Source organism: Polypterus senegalus, chromosome 1 (assembly GCF_016835505.1).
Source record: "Polypterus senegalus isolate Bchr_013 chromosome 1, ASM1683550v1, whole genome shotgun sequence".
Taxonomy (NCBI): domain Eukaryota; kingdom Metazoa; phylum Chordata; class Cladistia; order Polypteriformes; family Polypteridae; genus Polypterus; species Polypterus senegalus.
In genome coordinates, this window is record NC_053154.1 from 26,258,829 (window position 1) to 26,277,854 (window position 19,026).

General features: G+C 37.5%; 1 protein-coding gene across 3 annotated transcripts in view; it reads left to right on the forward strand.

Moving 5' to 3' along the window:
* Positions 1 to 19,026, forward strand: part of LOC120523507 (zinc finger protein 536-like) — a 148,202-nt gene that overhangs the window by 68,116 nt on the left and 61,060 nt on the right. Inside the window, exon 1 of one of the 3 annotated variants that reach the window (XM_039744892.1) lies at positions 10,512 to 10,531. The exons of the other annotated variants lie outside the window; for them this stretch is intronic. The gene's annotated coding sequence lies outside the window, so the exon portion shown is untranslated. Of the gene's footprint in view, positions 1 to 10,511; positions 10,532 to 19,026 lie in introns of those variants that run through there. 3 annotated transcript variants of the gene reach the window in all.

The window sequence follows — 19,026 nt, forward strand, 5'->3', positions numbered from 1 at the left end:
CATACAATAGAAATGATAGTACACAGGGAATACATGCAATAGGGCAATAGTGTGAAACGTTACTTTTATTTGTAGAAACATTTGGGTTATATGCGGCCTGATGTGAAACATGACTCTTTTGTGGAAACATTCTGGCTATCATTGTATTTGGGCAATGTGCTTTCACTGTACTAAGCAAGTTGATGTTTCTAGCTTTTTGTAATATTCAAACTTGCTAAGTCTATTTAAAAATTGGCCAAATCTAAATGCATCTGGGTGGCACAGTGGGTAGCGCTGTTGCCTCGCAGTTAGGAGACCCGGGTTTGCTTCCCGGGTCCTCCCTGTGTGAAGTTTGCATGTTCTCCCTGTGTCTGCATGGGTTTCCTCCCACAGTCCAAAGACATGCAGGTTGGGTACATTGGCGATTCTAAATTGTCCCTAGTGTGCACCTTGCTGTGGACTTGCGCCCTGGCCGCTGTTTGTTTCCTTCCTGCCTTGCGCCCTGTGTTGACTGGGATTGGCTCCGGCAGACCCCTGTGACCCTGTAGTTAGGGTATAGAGGGTTGGATAATGGATGGATGGATAAATGAATTTGTCTTCTCCTGATTTTAGCCTGTCTTTCCTAGTGTTTCCCATACTTTCTTCTACTTTCATTATTTTTTTAAACTACACCCTGTCCAGGGTTGGTTCCCGCCTTTCACCCCATGCATCTGGAATACAGTAATGATCCCTGACACGGGATGGATAGATGTGGTATAATTCATTAGTAGGATATATTTAATTATACTTTTTGTAGTTTCTGAAAAAAAAGATTTCATCTAGGAAGTATTGGTGTTATGCAGAATCTAATAAAATACACCAGGGAGTTGTTTTAGGAGCAGAGCTGTTGCTAAATTTAATGAAAGGTGAAAAATCATCTTCCTTTGGCCCAAACTGTTTTATGCCTCATGCCAGCATTTCTGCTTTCAGGTTAAAGCTGAGTTTGGCAAACAAGGATGGAATGTTATGAATGTCCGGCATCTTCACGGTCACTGTGAGCTGTAGAGCTGATTTGCTTGTGAGGGGATTTTAAGATCTTAAAAATATTTTAGTTTTCATTTTTACTTATGTATTTTACATTTTTCCCAGTTTGGTTACTTATAAGCAGAAAATGTCTGTTTGCATCTGGGCCAACTCTAGTCAGCATTTAAAAAAAATTGCATAGGGAATGACCTGCAGAGATCTGTTGAAGCTGTTTGCCAAAGCTAATTATTGAATGAGTAAGTATGTGTGTTGCTTTTTGTCAGCAGAGGTATTCTTTAATTTTTTTTCTTCATTTTATGGGTTTATTAGTAGATATGGGTAGCTAAATACCTCAAAGATCCAGCATTCAGAGTTTGAAATCTTTGGCCAGTTGTTGTTTATGTTGAGTTTTCTTGTCCTGCCCTTGTCTGTGTGGGTGTTTTCTGAAGAGAGTTCAGTTTTTGCTCACATTGCAAAGACACAGGGAGAATGTTCAAACTACACTCAGACAGTTAATGGGTATGGGGTTTTTAAACCAAGATGCAGAATTAATGAGGCGAGTCTAATATTGCTAGTGTAGATTCCTGCTCCTCACGATCAAGTAGTGGAAATATGGGTTCAGAGAATGGATGGGCGGACATTAAAGGCATGTCAGCAATTAAGTGTTTTTAAGTGTTACCTTTAAGTGTTAGAAGAAAAACAAAAATCAAGTCATGTTAAAATGAGTTTTATTGTGTTTACATTTGTGATTTTTCTCACATTAAGTTCTGATTGTTTGTCTAAATCACATCCTTCTTCCCCTGAAGTCAGTACGGAAAGGCAAACAAAATGAGCAAGGAATTATCTAAACAAACAAGTCTAAACTACACCATGAAGCTAGATTTCAAAGAGCCATAGGAAAGCAATTCTTGCCTCCCACATTCACTCGCACCTTGTAGCTCTAAAAGTCTGTCTCTGTCCATACAGTGCTGGAGTCTGTATTTGCACAGGCTTTCTTATTTTTAGGGCCAGTGACCTGAATATTTATAAGCAGCTTTTTAAAGAGCTGTGTAACTAATTCTTTTTTAATTTTTGGCCCTTACTTCCAACTGTACTACATTTATAGTAATATTATGGTCAACCTATGTTAATATGCACACCTAAACATTTGATAAAGGGCAGAATTTAATTACATGAAATTTAAGTTAAAAACATTTTGATGAAATTTAAATTAATTGAATGCATTAAATTTATGTATCCAGTTCAGGGTGGGGTATCCCTGCATTACGGAGCAAAATGTAAGAACCAACTGGTGTGACGGTCAAAAATCAACAAAAACATGAAGCGAAAATGCAGACTCTGAACAGAAAGTGTCCAAGCCCAGGATTCAAACCCAGTCATTTGAAGCTGTTAAGCAAAGCTACAAACATCGTACCACCTTGATACCCACCCTTAGTATTGCCTATGGGTATATTAAATATTTTCCCTATGATAGTTTTTTTTTTTAATAGCTTGATATGAATGGGATTGTGTCTTTTGGATAAATAAGCACGTATGAGCTGGTCTAGATAATCATTAAACTGAATGTTTTTCCATCCATTATCCAACCCACTATATCCTAACACAGGGTCATAGGGATCCAATCCCAGCCAACACAGGGCGCAAGGCAGGAACAAATCCTGGGCAGGGCGCCAGCCCACCACAGGGCACACACACACACACTAGGGACAATTTAGGATCGCCAATGCACCTAATCTACATGTCTTTGGACTGTGGGAGGAAACCCACGCAGACACGGGGAGAACATGCAAACTCCATGCAGGTAGGACCTGGGAAGTGAACCCAGGACTCCTTACTGTGAGGCAGCAGCGCTACTACTGCGCCATCGTGCCGCCCCAGAATGTTTTTTTTTTTTTAATTTTTGCTATTCTGCTTTCTAACTAGTCTCTTGAGTCCCATTGTTGAACATTTAGATTTATTTACAGTAGTATGTAAAAGTACATCCCCTGAAAAGGTTTATCTTGTTTACATTTGTGAACAAAATAATATTTGATCATCTTTACAAAAATATTGGTGGATAAAAGTGAAGTTATTAACAAAAACATTGAAAAGTCATTTATTGCTCTTAATTTTACTGTGTGTTCCACTCTTCTTAACTCAGTTATCCAGGGCAGCTGGAGCTTATCCCAGCAATCATAAGGCATGAGCAGCACCTTGACAGGAGACACTAACCCTTCACAGGGTGAACATTTGCACACACACACACACACACACACACACAAAGGCCAGTTTTAGCCATGGCAGTTCATCTGATCTTGATATCTTAGCACATTAACTAGAAAACAGAACACTTGGAGGGAGCCCGCAGAGAGAACATGCACACTCCACATCGGGAGCACCCAGCACGTAAACCCTGGTCTCCTTATTGCAAGGCAGCATCACACTGTTTCATCGTGCTTCCCTTTTACTATTTAAATGAAAATGAAATTTTCTTGTATGGAAAGAGTTAATATGCCTCTAACTGCATACTTTGCATCAAATGTGTAAAATGAGAATCAAGTACACCCAGGTGTAAATAATTAAATAATCATTAGAGAGGATCTTTAATTCCCTCCCTTATATTAACATCATAAACCTGTGGTGTCGTTTAGCTTCAGCCATTGAGTTGTGTGGCTCTATCATGCCAGGTTCAACAGAGCTCTCTTGAGACCCACTTAGAATCAAGGGTTTTAAAGCAGATCTCTGCAATTTGTAGTCAATCACTGTCTGAAAGATCATTTTCAAATAGAGGAGTTTCAAAATACTTAACAATATGTCCGAGTCAGGTTATTCCGCCAGATTTAGCCCTGCAAGAAGTCTCTATGAACCCCTGGATAACTTAAACGATTCAGTGCATGTCTTAATAATAAAAATGCAATGAGGCACTGACAAGTTGCCTATGTCCATTAAAACTGCATTTATAAGCATAGCATACAACACTGCCATGACACTGTGCATTTATTCACACTTCACAATACCCTGAAAGTGCTAACATCCTTGCACCACACCTATTATACAATATATTATACTGTATGTGTATATATATATATAGTGAACCTGGCCCGGACACAGACAGGCGGACATGTTGTTAAAACACCACCAGACGTTTATTTTCCAACAATATTCAAATGATATGGTCACAAAGACCCCAGTTCATTGGTCACTCAGACCCCAGTCACGTGCACAATTACCCCAATCACACACAGTCCTGGCCACAATGCCTTTTCTTCGGGCCGCCTCCACAGCTCTCCTGAGCTTTGTCCTTCCGCTTCCCGACTCCAGCCTTGAATGATGGGAGACGGCCCCTTTTATAGAGTCCCCGGATGAGCCCCAGGTGTTCCCGGCATTCCTCTTCTGGCCACGCCCCAGCGTGGCGAAAGTGCCGGCTGTCCTCCCGGCAGCTCTCCGGGCGCCGTCCTAATTCTTCCCCCCAGCACTTCCTGGTGTGGCGGAAGTGCTGGGGTAACAGGTCCACAAGGCATTGGGGCGCCTCCTGGCGGTGACCACGGGCCCCTACAGGGTGGAGCTTCCATGCCCTGTACCCGTGGCCCCCAAAACAACCAGGAAGGCGACCCCCACGTGATCCAGGGTGGGCACAGACCCACATCCGGTCCCTCATGACGTCCCGGCCGGGTCATGGCCCCTGGCATCCCTGACAATATATATATATATATATAAATATTCTATGTATGCAATTAGAGCACAGTCTAGTAACTTGACTGTCACTATGTTTCATGTTTTGTCTGTCACAACCTCAATTGTACTTCTAAGAGTAGTTTTACTGCACCATACTTTTTACTTTTACTTGAGTACATTTGTGAAGAAGAAACACTACTTTTACTCCGCTACATTGGGCAACACTTGAATCGTTACTTTTTTTCCCCATTAGATAAAGTCTGACAGGCAATTTTCAATCTGCTCTGTGTAGCGTATGCTGTCAAGCTGCGCACACGCCTTCCATTGCGTCTTCAGCTCTGACGCAAGGTTTTGAATGTTCCCCAAATCAAGGTGCTGCAGCTTTGAGGACAGATGTTGCATTTTTCATTTGAAAGCATTAACTGAGCTAGTCATATTGACCATGGTTTTCTCTTTTCCTTACAGCTGTAAATTAAGCTCATTCAACATGTTGGTCAGATTAGAAAAAAAGTCTAGCGGCCATTGCTTGTATTCTGCATGTTTAACGACAAGGAGAAACTCCTTTTTCTTCAGCCAGGGGTCTTGAAATCTCAACAAAGACATCTTTTATCATCACTCCATCTTGGAAGGACTTCTTATGCTTAATGATCGAGTGACTGACCCAGAATGATGCTGCGGTGTGTCTGCCTTTGCTTTTGAATTCAGCCGAGTGAAAAATGACGGCTGTCTGATTAACTGCGATTTTAGTAGCTTGCGCGTTTGATCGTGCTTGCGGGATGACCAGTGTGTGTGTGTTAGAAGAAAAGAGATCTCAGACTGGCCACCCTGTATGTCAATCAAATGGCAAATGCCATAGGGAGGATATATGATAGACTAACATTTAAAAACTTTTTTTTTTCTACCTGCACTCCCTTTCCGATCTACCGGTCGATCGCGATCGACGCATTGGGTACCCCTGCCTTAGATGTATGTGCTTTGTTTTGGATACTCAATGGACAGTACTTCAGTCAGCATTTATTTCCTCTATTATGCAGTCTCAAGGTCCTGAGACTCGGAGTGTAAGATTACGGCTTAACTCAAATGGATTGTAATTGTCAAAAATGAAGTTCCTAATTAGTGCTATTTTTTTGCCATTCAGCATAGCCATGGCTTCAACTGCAATCTAACCTAAGAATTTGTTTAAGTACAGTTTGCCTTCATGATGTTAACGTTTCTTCTTGATATTTTAAGAATACACCTGAAACACAGCTGTAAATGAAAGGCAGGCATAGAAGGTGATGACACTAGTAAGTGAAGCTGTAATGAATGAATACAGCGATGGCTGTTTTACTTGAAAGCAGACCCTTATGGACCGGTTCAGTGCAACTTGCATTCAATTTCCTTTGTGTCCACAATTCAATATTATGACAGTTTGAGATCAAGCCTAAAATGACGTTGAAGATGAAATGAAAGTATTACAAAGCAGCATTACCTGAAAGGAAGCTCTTAAGTATATTTTCAAGGTTGGCTTGCATTCTCTTTCCCTAGTGTGCACTTTAGATATAACATTTAAAGAGTAAGTCTGAAAGACATCTGAAGACTAAATTCAAGTGTTATAGGAGAAGCGCATAATAAGTGTCATTCGAGTTTGGTTTAGCATAATCATGGCAGCATCATACAGCAATAAGTCATTAACTGTGCATTTGAGTGCAGCTTTTATTCACTTCTCCTACTGTCTACTATCCATCCATCCATCCATTATTTAACCCGCTATATCCTAACTACAGGGTCATGGAGGTCTGCTGGAGCCAATCCCAGCCAACACAGGGCGCAAAGCAAGGAACAAACCCCGGGCAGAGGGCGCCAGCCCACCACTGGGCACACACATTCACATTCACACAGCAAGCACACACTAGGGACAATTTAGAATCGCCAATGCACCTAACCTGCATGTCTTTGGGCTGTGGGAGGAAACTACTGTCTACTATCTACTCTAAATTAGGTTAGAAAGTTTGAAATATTGTTGAAAATAAAATGGAAGTATAACAGGTAAAGAGACACCATTTAGCACAGTACTGACAACATTTTCTTAATGCAAACCCTTACGAATAGCTTGCATTCTCTTTCCCTCCTGTCATGTTTCAAGCTGTGACACTTTGAGAGTAAGTCTGGAATGTGAAGTTGAAATGCATGTATTATGGTTGAAGATACTAATAAATGATGAGAGGTAAAATTTAGCCTAGCCACAGCAGATTTGTATGACAGCGAGTCCTTTAGTGTGTATTCAAGCATAGCTTAGATTTGTTTTCCCCTGGTTTCCAGGTATGAATTATTCTTGCACATGCAGAGCAAGAATAATTCATACCTGAAGACGAAGTACCATTGTTTCTCAAAACTGCATCGTCATCGTGTGAAAGCCAGCCATTATATTAGTGGTCTCAAACTCTAGTCCTGGAGGGCTGCAGCGGCTGCAGGTTTTCATTCTAAACCTTTTCTTAATTAGTGACCTGTTTTTGCTGCTAATTAACTTCTTTTGAATTAATTTCAATTGACTTGCTCTGGAAGACTCAGACCCCTAAATTGTTTCTTTTTCAATAATTAGCAGTACTAGGGTGTTGCACCGTGTTAGCCATTCTGAATGTAGAGAAGAGCAGCGAATAATTAGCAGCAAAACAATAATAAGATATAAAATGAACCAAAACATGACCAGCAAACTGTATCCATGATACAATATCTAAAAATAAAGAATGATGAAGATCTCAGAAATGCTGATCTGCTCAGATCCCCAAACATTTTAATAGTGCTCTTAGAAAAGAGAAAATCAACAATTTCGGAAATGTGTGCCATTGCATAATGAGAGCAGCAACAAGCCATGGAATTAAAGAACAAGTTTAATTAACAACAACAATTTGCTCCTAATTAAGCAACAGGCTAGAGTCCAATTGGTTGGAGTTTGAGGCCCTGATTTAGTTGGTCTTCTGTTGACTCACTCACTTCACATTTCATTTCTGTTTAAGTGAAGAAATAAAGCAATTCAGAGGAACAATGAAGAAGTTCAGGGGAACAAATTTTAAAAAACAAGTCAATTTAAATAAAAGTTAATTAGCAGCAAAAATTGGTCACCAATTAAGAAAAAGGTTAGAATGAAAACTACAATTTGAGACCACTGCTTTATTCAAGTACATCTTCTCTGATGTCTGTTTGTAAAACATAACACTTGAAAAGTACAACTGAAACAGCAGTGAAGAATAAACCCAAATAGAATAGGTGAAAATGCTAGTAACTGAAACTGTATTGACATTTTACACAGATTTGGAAGATTTTTAGGTACTTGTCCCAATTCATGTATCCATCCATCCATTATCCAACCCACTATATCCTAATTACAAGGTCACGGGGGTCTGCTTGAGTCAATCCCAGCCAACACAGGCCGCAAGGCAGGAAACAAACCCCGGGCAGGACGCCAGCCCACCACAGGGTGTGCGCGCACACACACACACACACACACACACACATCAAGCACACACTAAGGACAATTTAGAATCGCCAGTGCACCTAACCTGCATGTCTTTGGACTGTGGGAGGAAACTGGGGTACCTGGAGGAAACCCACACAGACACGGGAATTCATTTATTATCTCTGCAATCCAGTTTTATGAGTGGGATTGAAACTCAATAGAAGTTTTGACCCAGGTACTGTATTTAGCAGGAGACCCTAATCAGCATTAGATTTTAATGCCCACACAGATTACTTGTGAATTTGATGTTCCAGGTGAATTCTTTGAAAAGCAAGAGATCCCAAATCCTATAAATTAAAAAGAAGATAAATTATCACAAAACAAATGACATTTTACACCCCTCCAGGATAAAATGAAACAGCATGCTGTCCCTTAAGTAAATACGTAATGGGACACCAAATAAAGTTGTAAATTAATGAGAATGTATACGGTTAAGTGTTATATAAGCATGCATTCAACAGTTTATAGCTAAGGGAGATGGGTAACTTGCAATATAAAGACTCTGTGAGACAAACTTCCTCTTGCTTTTTGTGGTAGTACTATAAATTGTCTTTGCATAAAGTCAAACAGCATTTTGCACTAAGTCATTCATATAAGTTTGTTTATTGTATGAAGGTTCACAAAGAAATAACATTACTCAATCCTTCCATCTCTGAGTAACAAAAAAAGACAAGAAACATCTGTTTTGAAAATTTGGTGTGTTATTTACATATCTTACTTCATACAGAGAAATCAAATAATAAAATTAAAGAAGGCATATTTACATAAAATTCTTCACGGAGAAGGAAAATATAGTAATTAAAAATAATAAAAGTTAACAACCGAACAGATCAGCCAAAAGCAATGTGTGTAATAATTAAATAACATAATATAAGGATGCTGTCAATGCAGTGATATGAAAAATGCACTTACAGATAGCAAAGAGCTGTAAGCAAAATAGCAAAGAATGAAAATGTTTAGAAAAGCAAAATAGAGAAAAAGTAAACATTATTGGCCTAAATTCAAACTTTTCTTAGTTATATACTTGCTGAGCTCTTAAACATAATGTAGATTAGGATTTTCAGTTTTCTATCACATTGCAAGAAAGTGTATGTTGGGTTAACAGTCAATCAGTCATTTTCCAACCCGCTATATCTCAACACAGGGTCATGGGGGTCTGCTGGAGTCAATTCCAGCCAGCACAGGGTGCAAGGCAGGAACAAATCCCAGGCAGGGTGCCAACCCACCACAGGGCACACGCACACACACACACCAAGGACAATTTAGGATCACCAATGCACCTAACCTGCATGTCTTTGGACTGTGGGAGGAAACCCACGCAGACATGGGGAGAACATGCAGACTCCACACAGGAAGCAAACCCAGGGCTCCTTACTGCGAGGCAGCAGCACTACCACTGCGCCACCATGCTGCACAATTGTCAGTGCTGCCAATAAAAGTGATCAGGGCATTAAGAAAGGTGAAGGAGCCACAGGCACGGACTTTTTAAATATCTTTTAAGAACTTTTCCAGGGCTGTCTAATCCTGGCCTGCATAAGGATTAAACAGTGTAATAGGCAAAGCATATGTAGATACACTCATACAAAAATGTGTAATGTACTTAAAAATATACATTTCATCATTTAAGTCTATTAATATTTTAAATATTGTTTTAACAGAGCACATTTTGAAATGTTTCACAAAGCATAGATTCTGGAAAACTGTCAGTCAGGTTTAGGTGATGAGAGGACAATGCATGTATGAGGGCACTGTTCAGTTATCAGTTATGTTAGTAATAATAATAATAATGCATTTTATTTATATAAATGTATTATTGTTATTATTATTATTAGTAATGTAACTGAAAACTGAACAGTTGAATGTAAAATCCAGATTCACCAATGTAATAATGTTACCACAGAGTTTGACATCTTGATATTAATTTTATTGAGCACTGAATTGAGTCATAATGTTATCAAAAATCTTAACTTAATGGATTTTTGCATAACTATATGCTTTCCATTTTTATGGGACTTTGACTTGATATGCTTAGTGTGATTAGGAGTTATTGTAGAGGGCAAAGTAGTTACAATATGGTTTGGCTTTTGTAACTGCAGAAATCTTGATTATGGGGCAGACATAAAAATACCAGGTTTTTAGTGCAGTCATAACAGATAGAAAATACATTTTGGGGTAATGGGATAGGTTTTGGTATCAAGGTGGTGGTCTGTTTATTTTTAAAGAAAAAACATGTTTTGGTCTGCAGAGATGGTTTGTAGATGATGTCTCAGATGCACTGAAAAGTGATCACATCCCTAGGAGACAAGAAGAGGGAGTTGAGCAAGATAGGAAGGAAGACGAATGGTTCACAAGGTGAATGGCACTTTCGCGGAAAAAAGTGAAGGCAGGTGGGGCTTTCAAGTGGGTGGTTTTTTTTTTCTTCTTTTTCTTGAACTATGTACTGAATGATTAAGAGTTATGTGTTTTGACATAAATATTGTATTCATGATACTATTTGAAATTTTCAAGGCCTGAGTAGTTTGAACGCCCACAGCGGGCAAACTGATCTTTTGGTTAAGTGACATGTTGGCACGGAAGTTGGTTACTGCTTCATAAAGGAAACTGGCTTCAAATTCCTGACCAAGCACTGTGTCTGTGGAGTTAGCATATTCTCCCAGACCCTTTACAGCGGAATTTACTATAATAAGGTAACATATTAAACATACTACCCTTATTTTATTACATCCTTATATTTAGATAATTGCTCTTAAACAGTAATATACAATGAATCATTGTAATTTTATGCAATAACTTTTTAAATAGGCTTAACTTGAACCACTTAGTATGAAAAGTTAAAATCTTTCAACTTTCACTTTTTATTTGGAGTTTGCATGTTCTCACAGTGTACACAAAATCTTTCTATAGATATTACATTTCTTCAAGTGTGCAAAATATAAAAATAATTTCTGGTTCAAATGGAAGGTTCTGTTCAGGCCTTGATGTTTGATTCTGATTTTAATGCATTTTGTACTCGCGTTACTTCTTTAAACCTACATTATAACGGGTAATTATGCAGAAATTTAAATTGTTTAATTGTCATGTATATCTGTCTGATACAGTATCTATCTATCTATCTATCTATCTATCTATCTATCTATCTATCTATCTATCTATCTATCTATCTATCTATCTATCTATCTATCTATTTAAATGATAATGCACTGCCAATCCTGCTATCTATGACCATCTACAGAATGCTAGGTCAATATAGAAACAAGCATAGGCAGCAATTCTTACAAATGTTGTCTTGCTGTGTTCAGATGTACTTGTTGCATGAATTTTTTTTCTTGCCAAACTTCTATAATAATACATTAGTGAAGTCAGTGTTACCAAGTGTGTGTAATGATTCTGTTCAAGATAAAGATCTTTGGATCTCAGTTGCTGAATAGTGTTAAATCCAGTACTTTTTTTTTCTGATGTAAACGCTATAATCATGCATTCAGACAGAACACACTGCGCCAGGATGATTAGCATTACAATAAGAACACATGCTCTGATATTTATAGCTTTGTATTGAATAGACCTTCGCTGTCTGAAAAAAGATTTATTACAATACGGAATTAGGATATAAAAGGGTACAATTGCCAACCCACGGCTAAATATAAAAAACCTAAAAGCATACACATACATCAGTCAGAATGTTGATCATTATTTTATGGATTTGTGTGACATAGTTTCATAGGTCCAGGAGACCAGGTTCATATCATGGCCTGGTTACTGGCTATTTTGAGGTTGTTCTTTCTATATCTCCATGATTTTTCTCTTGGCACTTTAGTTTCCTCTTCTATCACAGAGATATGCAGATTAGGTTACCTGCCCCTTAATGAGTCTTGGTATGTATGGGTATATACATGATTGTGCCCAACAATGGACTTGGATTGTGCCAGATAGCCTCAAGACCAAAAAATGTACTAAACATATCCAGAAGATAGGTTAATTAAATTTTCCATTGAATGATGTCATGCTCTGAAACAACTAAGCTAAGATGAGTGAACATTTATAAAAGAGACGTATCATACAAAAAAGCTAGCAGGAGCTCAGAATGCAGTGTGAATATATTGGCAGCGAGCATCAAGTGTGCCCGTTGAACTTTTTTTTTCAACTAATTTAGTTAGGTATGACATGTTACATAGGACAATCTCAAGTCTCACTAACGTTTTAGTGTTAAATTTATATTATAAGGTTGAAATAATTTCACTTTGGTTGCTTTGACGCACATCAGTGATTAAAGAACACGTGCTACAATTTTACTTACTTCTGTAGCTTTGTATAAATGTGAACATGTAATGGATACCAAGACGAAGAACTGTAAAAGCGTACAGACATACTTTTCTAGTTTAGATCCTTTTCTTTCAAGCATATTATTTATTATAATGAATCTGCTGCAGAACTTATGGGTTGCTACCAGAACACCTATGGAGCACTCCACCTGGCACCCCTTTAATGCCTAAGGCTTTTTACACTTCTATTTGTGTCACTTGCACATTATTTCAGCACATTGTACCTCCTATTCTTTCTAATGTGACACCAATCAATAAATCAACCCAGCTTTTAAATCTGCTATAACATTACACAGCGCGATTCCAAGGAAAACTAACGGCACTGTATCTGTAGCTGATTTCCCCAATTTGCACATGAACTTGATGTTAACACTTTGTTCAAACTGCAACATTACGCCAAATACTGTAACTATGCACACATCTAACTAAAATGGTAATTAAAACAATACTACATGCCATAACCAATCCAGACCTGTTGTGACTGGTCTACAGACTTGCTACGCTCCCCCCACAAAAATGTATGCCTAATCTGATCTCTCACTCTATCGCTATGTTACAATTGCAGGACATTTTTTAATGCCCCTTGTACAGACAACCCACATAAACAGTGAGTGAAGCAGAATTCATTTTTCTGCAGACTTTGAAGCTGTAAAACAGTAGAGCTAACCACTGCTCAGCTGTGCTGCCCTGGTGGTACATCATTCCTTACCAAGGAAACTGAGCACACTGCATCATGTAGAGTTTAAGAGCACTGACCAGGGCATTCCGTGTAACGTGAACATTTAAAAGTACTACTTTTAGTTTAAGGTGGACTTTTGACAGTCTCTGCTTATCTTGGGGTCTTAATAGGGCTACTGTATGAAAGATTGAAATATTCAGTGTCAGTTACAGGTGAAAGTTCATGGGGACTTGCCGACTGCCACTTAGCAGGACAGTTAATGCACCTTGATCCCAGAGCAGTCTTCACCTAAGTCTGTTGATCCTCAGTATGTATTTGTCTTCCTTCTCATTCCCTCTGTATTCATTCATTTTAATCATATAATAATAATAAAAGAAAATTTGATCACAGAAAAAACATGATTTCCTTACCACCCACTACAGTGCCTCAGAGTCTTGGGTTCAAATGGCAGCTTTGGCACTGCCTACATAGAGTCTTCATGTTCACCCATGTCTGCAAGGGCTTTTGTCCAATTACTCTGGTTTTCTTCACAACATTGTAAAGATGGACAAGATGGCATGGTAAGATGTGTGAGAAAAACTTGTCCTGTGATGGACAGGTTTGAGAGACGCATGGATGAATGCAAGCTATTAAAGACAGAGCAGTTTATGTCTAGCTATACTGAATAACAGAATAAGACTGTGTAGTTATTGACATTTTAAGCAATTAAATGTTACAGCATACAGTCCAGCCATCCATCATTTCATTTTCAAATTAGCTTATCCAATGAAGAATTATCACAACAGCATTGGGTACCAGAGAGAAATCAACGCAAGATGGAGCACAGACTTACAGTATGTAGTACTCTTGCACATATAAAAATACATCCTTATAGCCCACTGTTGCTCTTGAAACATACAAGTGAGCGTGTAAAATGGAAACATAGATAAATATATCAAATTATCCATCCATCAACCATTTTCTGAATTCATGTATTGCATTACACAGCCAAATTTTATGGAGTCCTGCTTCGTTTTTCATATTCAGGATCAGCATTCTGTACATGTTGCTCATCACAGCTGCACAAGGACGTATTGTACAGCACAAGCTGTATACAGTATACGTGTTTAATGAATAACAAGCTTATTTGTTTTGCAGGCTGACAGAGCATTCATTAATAGTCAGCACAACCGTTCCAAGAAAGAGTGTGAATACAAAAAATAAACACAGTAGATAAGAAAATTGAAATAAAAAAGTAAAACTGCTGCAAACAAGAACAGAAAACAAAATGAATAATATATACATATAATGTTGATGCATTCACCCATTTATTCATTCATTTATTGTTAAACCCATTTAATCCAATTTAGGTCATGTGTGCCCACAAAATATACCAGCAGCCATGAGAGCAAATCAGGAAACTACCCTGTACTGTACATGATGAGCAGGCATTTTACTAACACCTCTGCACTGGCGCTGACCTAAAAAGCCCAATGTTTCAAGCTAAAATCCCACAACAGCCTTTAAATTACACTTCATTTGCCTTCCCATTGATTATGTTCAATTTTAGTTCTGTTTTGAACTTCCACACTTGTAAAGAGCATAGAGAACGTGGACACAATTAAACAAAACATAATGTATTCTTCAAACCTGCTTTGTGTAATTTTGTATGAAGGAGGGTTAAGGAGGCCCTGATCAAAAAAAGCCATAATACTGCTCAGCCATGCACATCCATCTGTCTGTATGAACCAAAGTGATAATGCATACATCTTTATTTTCTTACTTTTTTCTCTTTGTTTATTCCATATGAGAGTTATGGTGAACAAGAGCATATCATGGCAGCATTGGGTACCAGATAATCACAATTCTAGATTTTAGCAAATGTTTAAATCAGTTTCCATCTGCTGGTGCAGTTCTTTTAATCATTTTGTGTGGTTACATTCATATAATGTAATGAAATAGTGCCAGCTTAAAGAAATAATGATTCTTCTCAATCAGAATCATGTATACCACATACCTGGAAGCTAATAAGTGTATGTGGGGTTTGTACCTCCAGCTCCAAGATTCTGGGTTTCAGCAACCTGCTTAGCTGATCTGTGTGGACTTGCCACATTCTCCCCAGTTTACTGAATGTGAACTAAATCAAGAAGAATGTCAACCTGATTCATAGACCAGAGTCATAGAGTGGCCAGTTGTGTTGAAAGCTGCACTTAAACCTAACAGTATTATAATTGTATATTTGAAGTCACTGCCTTCCCCAGTATCTGAGATTAGGTTTCTGTAAGGGATTGCAAGCAAACCTTTGTCTTCTCTATTTTTGCTATAGCAACTTTGAACTATACTTTTGCTTGTAGTGATTTGGGCCATAATGATTGGTCATTTGATCACCTTTTATGAACTTGGCACTTTTTCTGGGCACATCTTTTCTCCTGGTCTTTTTTAATAAAACTTATTCACTGTCTCTTTCAAGTCAGTACACTATGTGAGGAACCATTTTATAATGGGCCTTATTGTTTTTTTTTAGTTTTTTTTTTATTCAAACAGCTTTCCTTTTTGGGAGTAGAAGGCGGTTTATGACTTAATGTATTTTAACTGTGTCTCTATTACATATTACATCAGTCACATTGTGTATTGTACTGTATTTTAAATATTGAAATTTGCGATACTGTATATAATATTTTTGGTATTCCCCTCCAGTTCATAAATGTGTAAATGGTTTGGCATGCCCAACCAGGAGCAAGCAATTTATAGTTGACCATGGGAAAAGTACGGACTTTATATATTAATGCCTGTTACCCTGAATGACTGTCTTTGAGCTTTATTTATAATCATAGCTAGGGTTTTCTAAAGTGTCAAAATATCGATAGGTATTGATTTTAACATTTTAAGGTTCTCCCTTCTAACATTATTTCAATACTCATTTTACATTAGAAATGTACTTCTAGTTGCCATGGTTGGAGTTGCAGTCCTGTTTCCATCCAAGTGTTAATAAGATGGCAGTTTCAGCAGCGACAGAGCCTTCACGAGCACACTTAACTGACAGACATGGTAGCTGGATATTATTTCTGTGGGATGCTCTGATCAGGTTTTTTGAGGCCTATACCGATCACCGATTTCATGTTATTTGATCAACCAATTCCTATACCACCTCTGATATATATATTTTTTGTTTTCTTTATCACTTTAAAACATTTTTTACACTAATCTCCTGCATAACCAAACACATAGAAGCTTTATATCATCTATTAAAATGTATTTTTATAATTAAACTGTACATCACAGGTGTTAATTTTTTACTAAAACAAATAAAATTTCCTTAAAATACATACTTTATCTAATAAAATAAGTATAAACATATTTATCCATAATACATACGGCATAAGAGAAAATAAAATAGTACTCATAATTACAAGCTGTCATATTGTTTACTTTTTTCTGTAATGTACCTATCTGAGTCGAAGGTTAATTAAAAAAAATATAGTTTTCACCATTTCTCTAATATATATATGTATAACGTAGAAGTCGTTTCGTGTTGAGATTCGTTTAATTGCCTGGTTTTGGCAGCCAAGCGGTTTTTTTCCAACCTAGAAGACCTCTCTTGAGATCCGTTTAATGGCCTCGTTGATTGCAAGGTAGTTTCAATACCCATTTCTTGCACGGAGTCTCCTCCCCTTTTATGAGTGACTGTGTAAGTACCGCGTGTACTAAACAGTAAATTAGTAAAGGAGAAAGGACTTAACACTAAGGAAAAAGAACGGCAAGTCCGCGTCAGCCGCGGAGCTCAGCTCAGAGCGAAAAGAAGTAAATGAAATTGATCACGTGATTCCCCCACCCGCCTTAACTCTCAATTCCTCCACAAACACACAAACACAGTCTCTCGGATCCCAACTCTCCTTTATATATATAGATATATATATATGTATACACAATCAATTAATTGATATTGGCAATTAAACACTGCCTAAATGTAAATATACATGCACTTATACGTTTTACTCATTTTAAATCATTAATTGCACTACACCTTTTTGTTGTTGAAATATACATTTACTATATATTATTTATATAGGTCTGTTTTTACTCTTCAGTGAATCAAGTAGGCATTCATAATTCTTGAGTAGTAGTTATAAAATATGGATTACTATTTTAATTATGTAGTACTTGTTTTTTTACCAAAACTTAGGCTGTATGACACACAGAAACAAAAAATAAATACAGTACAAATCTTAAAAAATGCCTTGTGTTTACTAAGCAGCAATTTCAAATACGTCTTTATTTTTCATTTTTCCAGTAAAGAATGTAAGCTGCTGATTTTTAAATAAGGTCACTGTGCAAAGTAAAGCTGTGTCTGTTTTAATTAAAAGGTTAAAATAAAAAGGTCTGAATTCCTTAAAATAGCTTTTCTTGTCGTTTGTCTAGTTGAACAGGATGACTTCTCTGATATTTTTTTTTCAGTTTATTACTCCACTTTCTGTAACACAAAGGCTAATATGCCAATCGCCTCTCATTTACTTAATAAACAAGCTTCTACTCCCTGCTCTTTGTTTACACTGCAGGAAGTTTTCTGCAAAAGAAAAAGGAAAAAAAAAAGATGTGCGCTGGCTCAACTACCGTAATACCTTGCATAAAGGATCACTGCATCTAAATTACTGTAAAGCTTAGAAAGGCAGGGGCTGAAAATATAAGTTTTGTGATCTGCCTTTAAATTTTAATGCATACTGAACTGAAATTTATTTAAAATACATTTTTTATTAAGTTACATTATATACTATGTTGGATATCAAAAATTAATTTCAGTTTTTAGTATCGAATCAAAATTTGAAATTTTGGTACTGTGACTACCCTAATCATAGCAAATGCAAGTCACACTGGATATTGTAGTCACTTAAAATCATTGATCCTGTAGGATCTGCACATTGGCTTGCTGTCTCATGTTGATAGTAAACAAAGACTCAGACGTCATGTTCCAGCCTGAACACCCCTAATTGTTTTGCTGGTACTGCAGCTCGTGCATGTGTCGCATTAATTTCTGACGACGTACAAAGAAGATTTGTCAAATGAATGCGTGAAGTATAAACTGGCCCCCGTAAAGGCTGAAGCATCAGTGACCTGATTGTAGCCTACATCCATATGTTAACAATAATCACTGAAGCAAACATTTGGATGCACTGTTGACAACAATGCAAAATGTGCGGTACAGGGAAGAGGCCCTGACAGAGAAGTAAATATTTTTAACATTTTTGTAGTGTGGTGTGAAGGGAAAAACACGTGACAAACGAACCATTTCAATGAGGTAGTGGTCAAATTAACAAAAATAAATAATGCTCTCAAATGCAGTACTTTCGTTTTACATGTGGAAAAATTTTGGTTCACCATATTAGATCCACTATCTTGAGTTTCAGAAAAACAATTTCAGATTTGTCATCTGCAAACCAGAAAACTCCCAGGTACCAAATTTGGTAGAAATTGGTTAATAAAGAAAGATTATGTATATTTTTATATGTCAAGGGGATGAAATCAAATGGATGGGGTGGGGTGCCCAGGTTTCTTGGTAGCCGATTTGTCCATGCGGTCTTACAGAGTAACTGTCCAGAATCTGGTGTAAAAAGGTCATAGTGTTTAGGACTGAATGGCAAGCATACAGACGTACAGACATTCTATTTTATACCTTTATATACTGCCTTTCCATTGCAAACGTTCTCCAAAGTCCTTTACAAGCACAGAACCACAGAACTTCCAAAAAACTAAAACCCACTTAATCCAACACAGGAATACAGTGGAAATACACCTTTATCCAGTAACATCAGGTACAATTCCACTCTATTCTAAAGACCAGTTCAGAATTGCCATTTAACGTAACACACAAATCTTTGGGGATATGAGATGAAAACCAAAGAATACACATAAAAATATATACA